The sequence below is a fragment of the Bidens hawaiensis genome, unplaced genomic scaffold (assembly GCF_021521415.1).
Source record: "Bidens hawaiensis isolate Kalapana, Puna unplaced genomic scaffold, B.hawaiensis_p1.1 tig00039930_1, whole genome shotgun sequence".
NCBI classification, from domain to species: Eukaryota; Viridiplantae; Streptophyta; class Magnoliopsida; order Asterales; family Asteraceae; genus Bidens; species Bidens hawaiensis.
In genome coordinates this window covers 135,556-148,347 of record NW_027497018.1, presented here as the reverse complement: position 1 = coordinate 148,347, position 12,792 = coordinate 135,556, and positions in this window count along the sequence as shown.

The following is a 12,792-nucleotide window of genomic DNA, read 5'->3' as shown; positions in this document are numbered from 1 at the left end:
CAATGAAGAACAGACCATCAAATGACGATGAAAACGAAATTGGTTTGAGGGTTATTGTTGGCGAGGTATAGAAGGTTGTTTCTGGAGATTTAATTGGGTTATCATGATCGTAAGTATGTATCACGAGATGGATATGGTGTCGGCTGCGCATACTAGGAAGAAGGAATCATAATTGATTAAGTTAACAAAATTACATCGTCGGTTAGGCCGTATATGGCATATATGTCGTATACCATGATTCAATTTCCATGTTTAGGCCGAAGATTAAGGTGCAAGACACAATCTGGGTAAACAGGTATACCATATGGGTCATGGGTTTGGGTAATGGATCCAGGTTTGATTAAAGGTAAATTATAATATTTTAGTTTAATTACATATTAGTCCTTGAAAGTTACGTATGAATACAAGATGAGGTTAAAGCTTAGTTTAGGATAGTTTTTGTCATATCTTGAAAGGAATATATATATTTTACACAAGTATATAAAATAATATTATAATAATTAGCTTACTCGATAAACGCAATAAATTATTATTGATAAAGATTACCCAAAACAAATAACGGGTCGGGTATTGGCATTTAATAATTTAAACGGAAAAACACGAGTTGTTACATTTATCCCAAATGAACTTGCATTTTTGCATTTTTCTCACATTATTACTTAACATTGGTTAAGTAAATATTAAGGTTAGATACTTTAACCCGGTTTCAAGCAAACTTACATTTTTAAAGGGTTATTATTATAAATTCTTAAGTAGTTACATTATAAACCTTGAACTTTAATTGTTTACTTTTTGCAACAATTATTTTATTTAAAGATCTTTAAGACAACCTTTCTAAATCCAAGACTTTCTTTTATTTAGGCTTCATACGTTAAACTCGTCGTTCCGGCAAATCTTCAAATTACCAACTTTTCAAGTTTATTACTTGAACGTGAGTACATTCATCCCTCGTTTTCTATCTATTGTTTTGAAGGTGACATTTCATCTTATCTAAACTAAATGTTTTATACTTGGGTCTTAAACCACAAACGTTATTCGTATACCTTACTTAAATGATTGCTCGATTTGGTGTTCTATGATTATATGCCTATGTGTTTATCGCTTTTGGTTGGTTGATCTATAAAATCCTATACTATTTGGCATCCCCTTATAGCAAGGTGTCGTTAACGTAATGCAATTAACAATAACTATAAAATCCTAGACTATTCGGCCTCTCCTTATGGTTAGGTGTCGCTAACGTAATTCTATTAGCGATTTTATCCAAGTTATTGCTCTTATTTATTGTTTTGTATACAATTTTTGTGGCTTTTCTTATTATATACCTATTGTTCAAAATCTATGAATTGCTCACCAACCTTTGTGTTGACAAACTTTATTTTATGAAATGTTACAGCTTTGCATCTAGGTTGATTTGGAGTTTGGAGAAGAAAACGTCACAAATACCTCTAGGATATTAGCAAAAATGAACAATATTTGATTTACTATATTTTGTTATATGTAGTTGTATTTGACTTATGAATATTTGATTATGTGACATTTTCGATGTTGTGAAATGAAACGAGCTTGTTAAATATTGTCGTTTTAAATAGTGTCATGCGCTTATGGGCAATCCGTCGCATCCCGGCATGTTCTGCTGCCTTTGGTCGGGGTGTGACACATACAGTGTCCTACACTGGCTTTCGAACGATTATTTTTCTAATTTTTGCGATTCGAACATTCTAAAATTAAGTTTACATAATATCTCTAATATTCTAATATAAATTTTTAATTTTTCGAGGGCAGACACGTTTAGGATTTTATCCGTTTCTAAGTCGTCTCCCTAGGCCATTTTGCACAGTGTTCGCTATGCGACAAAATTGGACTTTTTCAAACTTAATTAAATATATCTAAAATATTTTTGTAGTTTTTGGACTAAAATAACAATATTGTATTTATTATAATATTATATTCACATAAACACAATTATATTAGTCGCGGGTTATGCTAATTTTTAGGAGGGCGTCACAATAATATATATATATACATATATATATAACCCTAAAGTATAATATAGTTTTTAGTCTATATAAATAATAAATTTTAGGGTTTTATAGTTTTTTTTTTCCTTTTATATACATTGATTTGTGAAAATAAAAGAATAATTTTTTGAAGAATAACAAGCAAACTTAATGAGAGTTAGTTCGAGCTTTATACCAGCCGAGCTAGATCTCAACATTTAAGCTCCGCTCGCTGGCTTATTTAAAGTAAAGCCCAAACTTTAAGTTTTGACATTACTGGTTAAACGACTTAAGTTCAGTCATTGCCAACACCACACATTTCTTCAGTTTTCTTTTCTATAGCATACAACAATAATATTTTTTTAATGAATCAAACTCTTATATATCAGTTATATTTATGTAAATTATCAACCTTATTTGAATATTATTGATCTATTGTTGTAGCAAAACAAGTTTCCAAGAGAGCATCTAAGAGCATGTATGGGCGAAAGGCAACTTCTGACAGGTTCCCCATTTACACATGAAACTTTTTAAGCTCGCTTGGAAAATCCCCAAATAGATGTTAGGTCGTTTTGATTCTTCTTTGTACATATTTGTGTTGTCATGATAACTTTATCTATAGTAGCCTAAATGTTAAATTGAAAAAAATAATAGAGTTTTGGTGTTGCGATTTTGCACGTCTTTGTCCATATTATAAGTTTGTTTGTATATGTATTTGTTGGATACTATTGGTTGATTGATTTACAAATACCGTGAAGTAAGTTGGTGGCATCGCCGCATCGCTCGGGTAATATATATATATATATATAGGATTGATTTCTTTTGAGAACCGCTTTGAGTTTTAAGAACTCGAAAGAACTCAACGTAATAATTTTTTTTTTCGAATTTTTTTTACACATGTGTAATACGTAAGTGTAAGTGATGTACAAAAAATTACGATATTTTTTTACACACCGAATCAACTTTTTACACATGCGTAACTAACGTTTAAACTTGTGTAATTATCAAAACTACTTATTCTCTCTCCTGCTTCATTTTTTAATTAAATTTAATCTCAGCCACATATTTCATATTATTTAATTAAATATGTGGTTTAAAATTGAGTTTTTAAAGTTCTTAAAACTTACCATGGTTTTCAAAATAACTCTCCCCTGTATATATATGAAAAGTATAAGGGTGGAAACCTATTAGAAAATTATTGAAACACAATGTGTGGCTCACAATATGCCACACATTTTTATGTTTAATAAATTAATCTAAGAAGGTTATTATTGTCATTTACTCATTTGCTTTCTTGGTTTTTGTCAGATGAAAAAGATAAAGGAGATGGATGTGTCTTTTTTATCAATGTGATGGGCACCACTCATTATCATCATCTCCAAATATCTTCAAATCTCTGTCGTTATCATCTCCAAATACCTCAAAATCTCTCAATAGAAATCAAAGTTCCACAACTTTTCAACTTCAGTTCAAGTGGCTTGAAGAATCTTTCAACGGTCAACATCGCATCAGATCTGAAGTACAACGAACTAGATCTATGTGTGTGGAAAACTAGATCCGATGGTACTTTTAAGTTCTCCTGCGAGCCATTTGCTCATATCCACCGTCTTTACCGGTGAACCACCTTAAAATCGCCGGAACCACCTCTAAATAGTTTAATGCCTAACCCACTTTGTCGGAACCGTAAGTCACCACCATTTTTCTTATTTGTTGCCTCTTAAGTCACCATCAACATTTGTTTGTTTATGTTACTTTTTCCTGTTTTTTCTTTTCACCCGTGAGTTATTGTTTATTTTTTTAAATGTATTTGGTAGATCTTTGATGTGTTTTTCAAGATATGATGTTTCTTTTCTTTTTCCTTTTCATTTTCAAAATATGTTTACCCTTTTTTTGTTTTTGTTTCTTTTTTTTCTTTTAAATGTATCAAGTAGATCTTTGATGTGCTTTTCAACATATGATGTTTTTTCTTTTTCCTTTTCACTTTCAAAATCTAAAGGATTGTATTTTTTGCATTTTGCTTTTTTTTTTTCTTTTTTACAATAAGAAATCTTATGAGTGTATTTTTGAATTGATTTGTGTAGTTAAACTAATTATTGGACTTGTTAGCTTGTAACTATGGTTACAAAAAGTTTATGACGTCGGGAAGATTCAAGAAACGAGCAGAGATCCAAGAGCATACACGGAGCAAGGGTGGGTATCCAATTTTAGAGTTGTGCGTGAGATGGATTTAGAATACAATTGCTTTGTTTTTAGTTCAAGACATTTTTAAGTATTCTTATTATACTACAGATTTGATGTATTTTTGAAAAACTTTGTATGCAAAATGTTCAGAAAACATATGTTTAATTTGAAATATTGAATTAATTCACATGTAAAATGTTCGAAAAAAAAACATATGTTCGAAAAACATATGTCCGGAAATCATATGTTTCATTGGCAATAACGAATTAATCTATGTAAAATTTTCTTAAAACATATGTTTGTAAACTGTTTAAAAACATACGTTATAAAAACTGGAGAGAGAAAGGACGTAGGAAAGAGAAATACTATATTTACATTTTTAATACTATAAACAACTTGAATTACTATATTTATATTTTTAATACTATAAATGATTAAAAAAATTGAAGAAAAGTTACTTTTCTTTCATCAAATATCAAACATTTGATCATTTAAATCAATGACTATAAGAAGGTTTCAATGGTTTTCACAACTGGAGTGGGTTTCTATTTAACTCTTCCTTATATATATATGGATAAAGGATCGACACATTAATCTTTATCGTAAAATAGGTACACCATAGACCGTTGATTTCAGAACCCTAAATCTCAATTACAGTCATCTGCCCATCGGTCTCCCTCAAGCCATATCCACCACCACCGATCCACCACTCGCCGGAATCAACACACATCCTTCACCATCACCGGAGTCGACAACGAGGGTCCTGCAACTCGCCGGAAAAACACGAACGTCGCTCCCCTTGTTTCACAGGTTTTTGTTTAGCTTTTGATAAGAATTGAAATTGAAGCCAATTGACCAGTTAATCTTTGAAATCGATTCAAATAATCATCAATTTGAAGCTTTAATTAATTAATTTTGAGTTTTGAAAGATGAGTTTTAACGTTGAATGTATCAGGATTTAAGCCTGAACGTTTAAGTTTTTTTGCTTGAATGTTTTAGGGTTGGGAATTTGGATTGAACGTTTAGTGTTTTTAACCTTGTAAGTATGCCGCGTACGTAATGTGCGTTAAGCGATTGTTGTACGTTAACTCACCCCTTATATATATATATATATAGGGAAAGTATATGTTGAAAACCCACTCTAGTTGCGACAACCCCGGAAACCCAAATGTGTGATTCTAAGCATGCCACATCTCCATCTTCATTACTAAATTCAAAAAAAAAAAACGAAAAGGGCATATCAGTAATTTACTTATCATAACTTCTTTATCCCTCCATCAAATCTTTCTTCTCTTTCTTAACCCAAACACCAACTTCTTTTCTCTTGCTTTAACCTAGATCTAGATCTAGATCTAGATCCAAGGGGGTGTTTGGGATTCCTTATTTGTAGCTCCTTATACCTTATATAAGGAGTTTTTTTATAAGTTAAAATATCCTAACTTATGAAAACTCATTTTTTTTCTTCTTTAAAATGTTTTATAAGTTATATTACCCAAATATTATTTTAACTTGTAAAAGTTAATAAGTTATAAAGAAGTAAAAAATAAGGAAACCCAAACACCCCCTAAGTTTACTCACTTTCTCTCTTCCTTCCCCTTCACTACCACCATTCCCTTTCTCTCTTCCTTCCCCTTCACCACATGCCACTGCCACTATTCCCTCACTTTCTCTTTTCCTTCCCCTTCACCTACCACCATTCCCTCACCATCACACCTGCCACCGCGTCATCCACCAATTACCACCGCCATCATCATACTTGATTAAGAACCATGCTCGATTGTCCTCAGCGCCAATTGAAGTCGGAATAACAGATTCAACTTGTGAAGTCATCAAAATTTTATGATGAAGTCGAAATCGCCGATCTGAGGGTTTTTTTTATTTTGTTAATTTTTTAGAATCAAGTTTTTTTTTAAATCAGGTTTGGATGGCAGGTGAATTATAGACATAAGTATTATATAGGCTCCTCGTATTTTCTGTATTATTTATTTAGTTCTTAAATTACAAAATAAAAATTGTTGTAATGCGAAGATCAATAGTGTACTTATTATCTCTTACCATATCATTTAATTTCCCTAAAAGGCAATAGCTTCTTTGTAGGGGTGTGCATTGGTCGGTTTGGGGCGGTTTTGAGTCAAACCCATAACCATAACCAATATGTCGGTTAATGGATAACCATATCCATAACCGACCCGATATGGCGGTTTTTGTTAATTGGTTTTGTAGGTTATAATGAGTTGGTTATTGATCAGTTAACCATAACCAAAGCAATGTAATTAGGCCTAAAAGTTTTCCACCAATAATTAAAAAAACGACATGACATAATCTTACAAAGTATATAATCCACAATATTAATACCAAATATTCAAAACAAGAATGACATTAGATAATCCAACAATAAAATTCAACTTAATTTGATAACAAACGTTACAAAAAACATCAAAATGATATAATCCAACAACATGTTTGGTGGAAGTTAATCCCAAACATATTTTTGGTTAAATAAATGGGTCGGTTCGGTTATGACGGTTTTGGAATTATCTTTAACCAGAACCGACCCGTATTTGGCGGTTTTTATAAATTCATTAACCGACCCACCGGTTATGTCGGTTATCGGTTAAAAGCGGTTCGGTTATATCGGTTATGGTTTGGTTTAACGGTTATAGCGGTTAAGGTGCTCACCCCTACTTTTTTGTGTATTAATGTTAGTAGACACGTCGATTGTAATATATATTTAATAATGTTGGGATTGACTGGGATTTACATATTGATCAATCCTACTATACTATTAAAACAAATTAGTTTGCCTCCATATGCCCCTTTTCTATTGGATGATTTCCTTCTTTCCAAATATATCTTGCACTTTTCTATTTTTCTTACCAATTAAATAAATCAAAAATAAAATCAATTTATTCAATTGACTTTCTTGCCAACTCACCCTCTAACATATATTTAAACAATAAAATTTCTTAATTTTCTACCCTAATCATGTTTTTCTTTTTTTCTCTAATAGCCGGATCTTCTTTCATCCTCTCCCATATTCCGGCCAATCCAAATCTATATCTTTATTAATTATTTTCCGGTAAGTTTCTATTATATATTAAATTCCGATTGTTGATATATGTATTTCCGGCGATATTATATTTTGTCCGGTTATTGTTTCCTCTAATCTTTTTATGTTTCTTTTAATTGTTAACCAATTTTATTAAAATCAGTTTAGGTTTTTAATAAAGAAAGGCGATGTCTACAATTTTTGGACGTGTTTATGTTTTTTCGGTAAGTATTGACAGTAATTTTTTTGGTTATGTGTTATACTTATAACAATGATGATTGTTTTATATTTATTAGTATTTTTTTAATTTTTCATGTTCTTTTGTTTGACATGCTGTTAATCTATGTTCTAGATCAAAATTATGTTCATCCATCGACGGTATCAAAATCGGAGATTATTTCTTATTTTCCGGTAAGACATTCAATTTTTCCGGTTACAAATTAAAAATCAAATATTCCATAATATCAACATTAATATTCTACTTTCTAATTTCAGATCAATGCCAAGACTAATAGATGTTAATTTCTCTGGAAATTCTACAAAAAAAAATCCGACATACCATGGTCATTGTCACAATATCGTTTTTCTAATTACATCTTTTAAATTTTCCGGTTATTAACAATAATTCAAAAAACCATAATATCAATATTAATTTTCGATTTTATTATTTTGGGTTATTTTCCGACTCATATAATATGATTTCATGATTTATCAAGACTTTATAAGATGTATTTTTATTATATTATCATGTATAGATTTTCTTTTTTTAATATTCATGTATTTCAATATTTCAATTTCATAAATTTTAGTTAAAGCTAAATATTAATCTATACCTTGATGTATATTTTGTTTTCCGGCGCCTTAATAAATGACATAATTAACTATTCCATTAATTTGAATTATTTAGTTTGACTTTCCTAATTTATGGTCATAACAGGATTCCCACTTTATATGTATTGACTTTCTCAATTAACTATTTCTTAATTTTGTTGCTTAATACAATTTATTTCATTCACATTTTATACACAATTTCTTTCCTTAATTTTTAAAGAAAACTGATTTTACAAATTAACTTCATTTTTTTTTCTCATTTACTATTTGGTCATATCAATGATAATTATAAAATAACATTTACACATACATAGAACTTTGTTACTACCTTTTATAATATAATTATTGTATTCCCTTTTATATAAAAATTTAAATCTTAACGAAATATAAATTAATTTGCAATCATTTCACGCAACTCAAAGTTAATATGAGTTTACCGTAATTGTATATAGTTTTGGTGTATCATAAAAACTTAATTTTAAATTAATTATCCATAATTTACATAATAATAATTTATCTAACATTAAATGTCTATAATCTATAAATAATACATAATAACAGGTTTACTAATTTACATTAATAAGTAAATCAAGATATCGAATTTATTTATGGTATCTCTCTACATTTTTGGTATATTATTTAAATTTGAATTTGAATTTCTAATTAATGTTCATACTAATTATTTGACTAACATTTACACGAAATATTAACATGTTTCCTATTTAATAGGTTTCTTTTAATTGTTTGACTAACATTTGAATTTCTAATTAATGTTTATTTGTTCCTTCATTTTGTATATATAACCGAATTAACATCAATATTGTAATTTATATACTTTAATACTTTAATTATCCCGTAATTTATATACTTTATATACTTTAATTATACATAATTTACATAATAATAAGTTCCCATAAATTTGAATGTCTAATTAATGTTCATAATAATGTTTTGACCAATATTTACATGGATTATATACCAACATTCAGATTATGTTAAAGGTAACATATTAAAATTATACTTTACAAGTATGTTATTATTTTTATTTTTGTTAAAAGATTACAAGTTACCATTCATACCATTACAAATTCAAAATTCGTTCTAAATGTTAAAACAACTCATAACTTCAATTCTTTATTTTTGTTTACCGTAATTGTTTATAGTTTTGGTATATCATAAAAAATTAATTTGAAATTAATTATCCATAATTTACATAATAATAAATTCTCTAAAATTAATGGTCCATAATCAGTAGATAATAATAAGTTTACTATTTTACATAAATAATTAAATGAAGGTCTCAATTTTCTCTGTGGTATTTCTCTAAATTTTTGGTATATGATTTAAATTTGGATTCCTATTTAATGTCCATAATAATTGTTTGTCAAATATAATTGTTTCTATATATGTTTTTCATTATTATATTGACTATAACCGTATCTTAATAATTACCAAAAATTATTATTAAAATTATACTTTACAAGTATGTTATTACTTTTACTAATTTTTTGTTCTAGATATTTCAAAAAATACTACCTTAGAAATTTACCATTCAGACTATTATTTTTATTTTTGTTATAAAATTACAAGTTACCGTTCATACTATTACAAATTCAAATTTGTAATCAATGTTAAAACAACTCAGAACTTCAATTCTTTATTTTTGTTTACCCTAATTGTATATAGTTTTTAATTTTTTTCCATTTTTATAAACTCATTCCTTAATATGGTTTGACCGAAATAATACCATAATTATCTCATTATTACAATTTATATGGTTTGACTTTCTTTATTTGTTAAAAACCCGAATGAAGAAGTTATAAACTAAATAAATTTCCGACCGATTTAAGTATTTGACCATTCACATCAAATCATTTTTGACCATTCATATTAAATCGTTTTAAATTTTAAATAACATTTACATAGTAAATATAACTTTATTGAAATATATCAACATGATTTAAGTACTTTTAAATTTAAGATTTGCACTCACAAATTATGTCCATATAAAAATTAACATACATTTATTTTGACTATTGTAACATTTTTAATTAAATATTCTCTTAAAATCCATTATTATGTTATTAAGAGTTACTATTAATTGTATTAAGTTTGCTGTAAGCAAAAGAAAAAACAGTGGACACATTTTGGATTTTAAAATATGCATATATATTATGTTGACATTTTGAAGTCAAAATATGACATTTTAAAATTAAAAGTTACACCTTTTTATTCAAACATGGTGTGTTAATTTTTTTTTCAAGATAGTACGTTACTAACTATAATTTTTTCAAGATGGTAATATTTAATTCAAACATGGTTTACAATAAATGTTTTAAATTGATGTGCAAATAAACACGGGTACTATCTTCGAGTAATAAATATTACAATTATTGATGTGTAATAAATGTCCTAGATATAGTTCATCTTTTAAATCAACATTGAGATAAAAGTTTTGTTGAATCGACATTGTAGAATTGCTTTATTGATTTGGAGACTTATTTCATTTGTTTGCTTATTTTTGTACTAATGATATAAGTTATAAAATATTTTAACTTTTCATTTATCTTTGTTAGTCTTTGTATATTTTTGTATTTGATTCAAATAAGTTATGATGTCTTGTAATTCATGTAAAAGTATCATTTATTTATAAATAAAACATTTGAATTTCATTAAATTTATATGATGTTACATATATATCATGTTTTTAAATATGTTCCTAACACGGGTACTATCATAAATCAATATTGGAATCCAATGACCTGTTTCTTTTAAGAGATTTAGATCACTTAAAGCTTGCTAATGTTAAAAAGAAATTGCACATTTGAATTTGGAAAATGAAGTTAGTGATAAATGTTTTTCAAGATGGTAATATTTAATTCAAACATGGTTTGTAATAAATGATTTAAATCTCTGGCCTGAAGTCAACCGAAAAGGTAAAACATAAAAAATAATAATGGAATATGTATCAGTTTGTCTAAATATAATATTTCATGAAATCTAAATGTGTAGACTAAAAACATTTTTTTAAACTTCTTCGTAGGATATGTGTACGCCTTCGTCCAATTAGTTCACTCTAATTTCAATTTCCGAAGATGTTATTTCTGACCGTCTTTCATCGCTTGACGAAAAGGTTATTTCTTTACCTATCGTTGATGCAAAACTCAAACGCAAGTTGGATGACACTTATGATGTTCATGATGACACTTGTATGTCTGCAAACAAGACGAAGGTTGACGAAGAACCAATTGTTGATGCTAATGTTGGTGAGGGAGATACCGTTGGAATGCAAAAGATATAAGATGTTCGGATTTGGAATTTTCGTAATAAATGCAACATTTTGCATGCATGTTTATTTTATTTTGTTGGTTTGAGATTGGACGTTTTTGTGTTTATTGTCCTTTATTTGACATTATCAATTTGGTTTTATTTATCGTGTTTGAATTTCATATGGATAGCAATGAATTTTTGTTTTCCTAATGTTATGTGTTGTTTTATATTTGTATTCTCTATTCTCAACACCAACGTTTATGTACGAGATACCAACGTTTATGTACGAGATACAACTATTTGTTTATTTTTTTTTCAAACTTATTAACATTAATATAACTATAAATTTATTAATCCTTTAATATTATAAAAAATAAAGTTTTAACTTATCAATATTTAAACATCTTTGCTTTATTAAAACTATTTTGATTGTAAAAATGTAAAATTTAGATTGTAAAACCAACAAAAACGCGTGTTTTTTCACCACTGACTTCCTGTTTTTTGAAACCTAACATTATCAAACTACAAATTTACAAATGAGTTATAAATTTGAGATGTCTTTTTGAACCGTTTTTATTTTAAACGGTAAACAAGCATATAACAATACCGACAATTATAAATGTTTCATAAAAACAATTTAAAAACGTCATATCATAAAAAAAATATCTCATCGTATACGAAAATATACAATCTATATTTGTAATTCATATTAAAGAATTTCTTACAAATTAAAGTCTAGAAAGTTAACATAATAATATTATAATATTGCTATAATAAAATTTATAACCATACTATCTAATATCAACTCCTCAATTTTCAAAATCCCTTTCATCTTCTTCAACAGCCGGTGTTTACACATGGTTAGCTATATGTGGCTTTATCACGAGTGAAGAGTAAAGCCGGTGTTAAAATGCTTATATTAGATAAGGAGGGTAATGTTACAAATAAAACTACAAATATGGTTTATAAGGAACTATTTAGTTATTTATGAAATTTTAATTTTCAAGTTTTTTTTATCTATCAAATAATTATAAAAGGAAAGTTACTTTATTGTTTATGAAAAATATTATGTATATAGTAATTATAGAACCAATGTTATTTTGGTTGTACTTATGTTGAAGCAAATTTTTGTTTATAATACGTTATAACAACTATATATCATGTTATTATCCCCTCGAGTGTTGTTAAACGTTTTATATATTTTCACCCGTGTCGTACACGGGTCAATAACCTAGTTATTTATATAATAATTTATGGTAACCAGATACTTACCCACGTGTTATATGATTTGTTGTTCTTTTATTTGAAATTTAAAAGAAAATACTTAATGGCCACGTTATTTTCTTTCATTTTAATCGAAATAATTTCACATAAACGGTAACATAACGGTTTAATCGATCAAGATCAAGAGGTGATATGATTTTTGTATATTTGAAAAAGTGTCTGTATCCCTAGTTGTAGAGG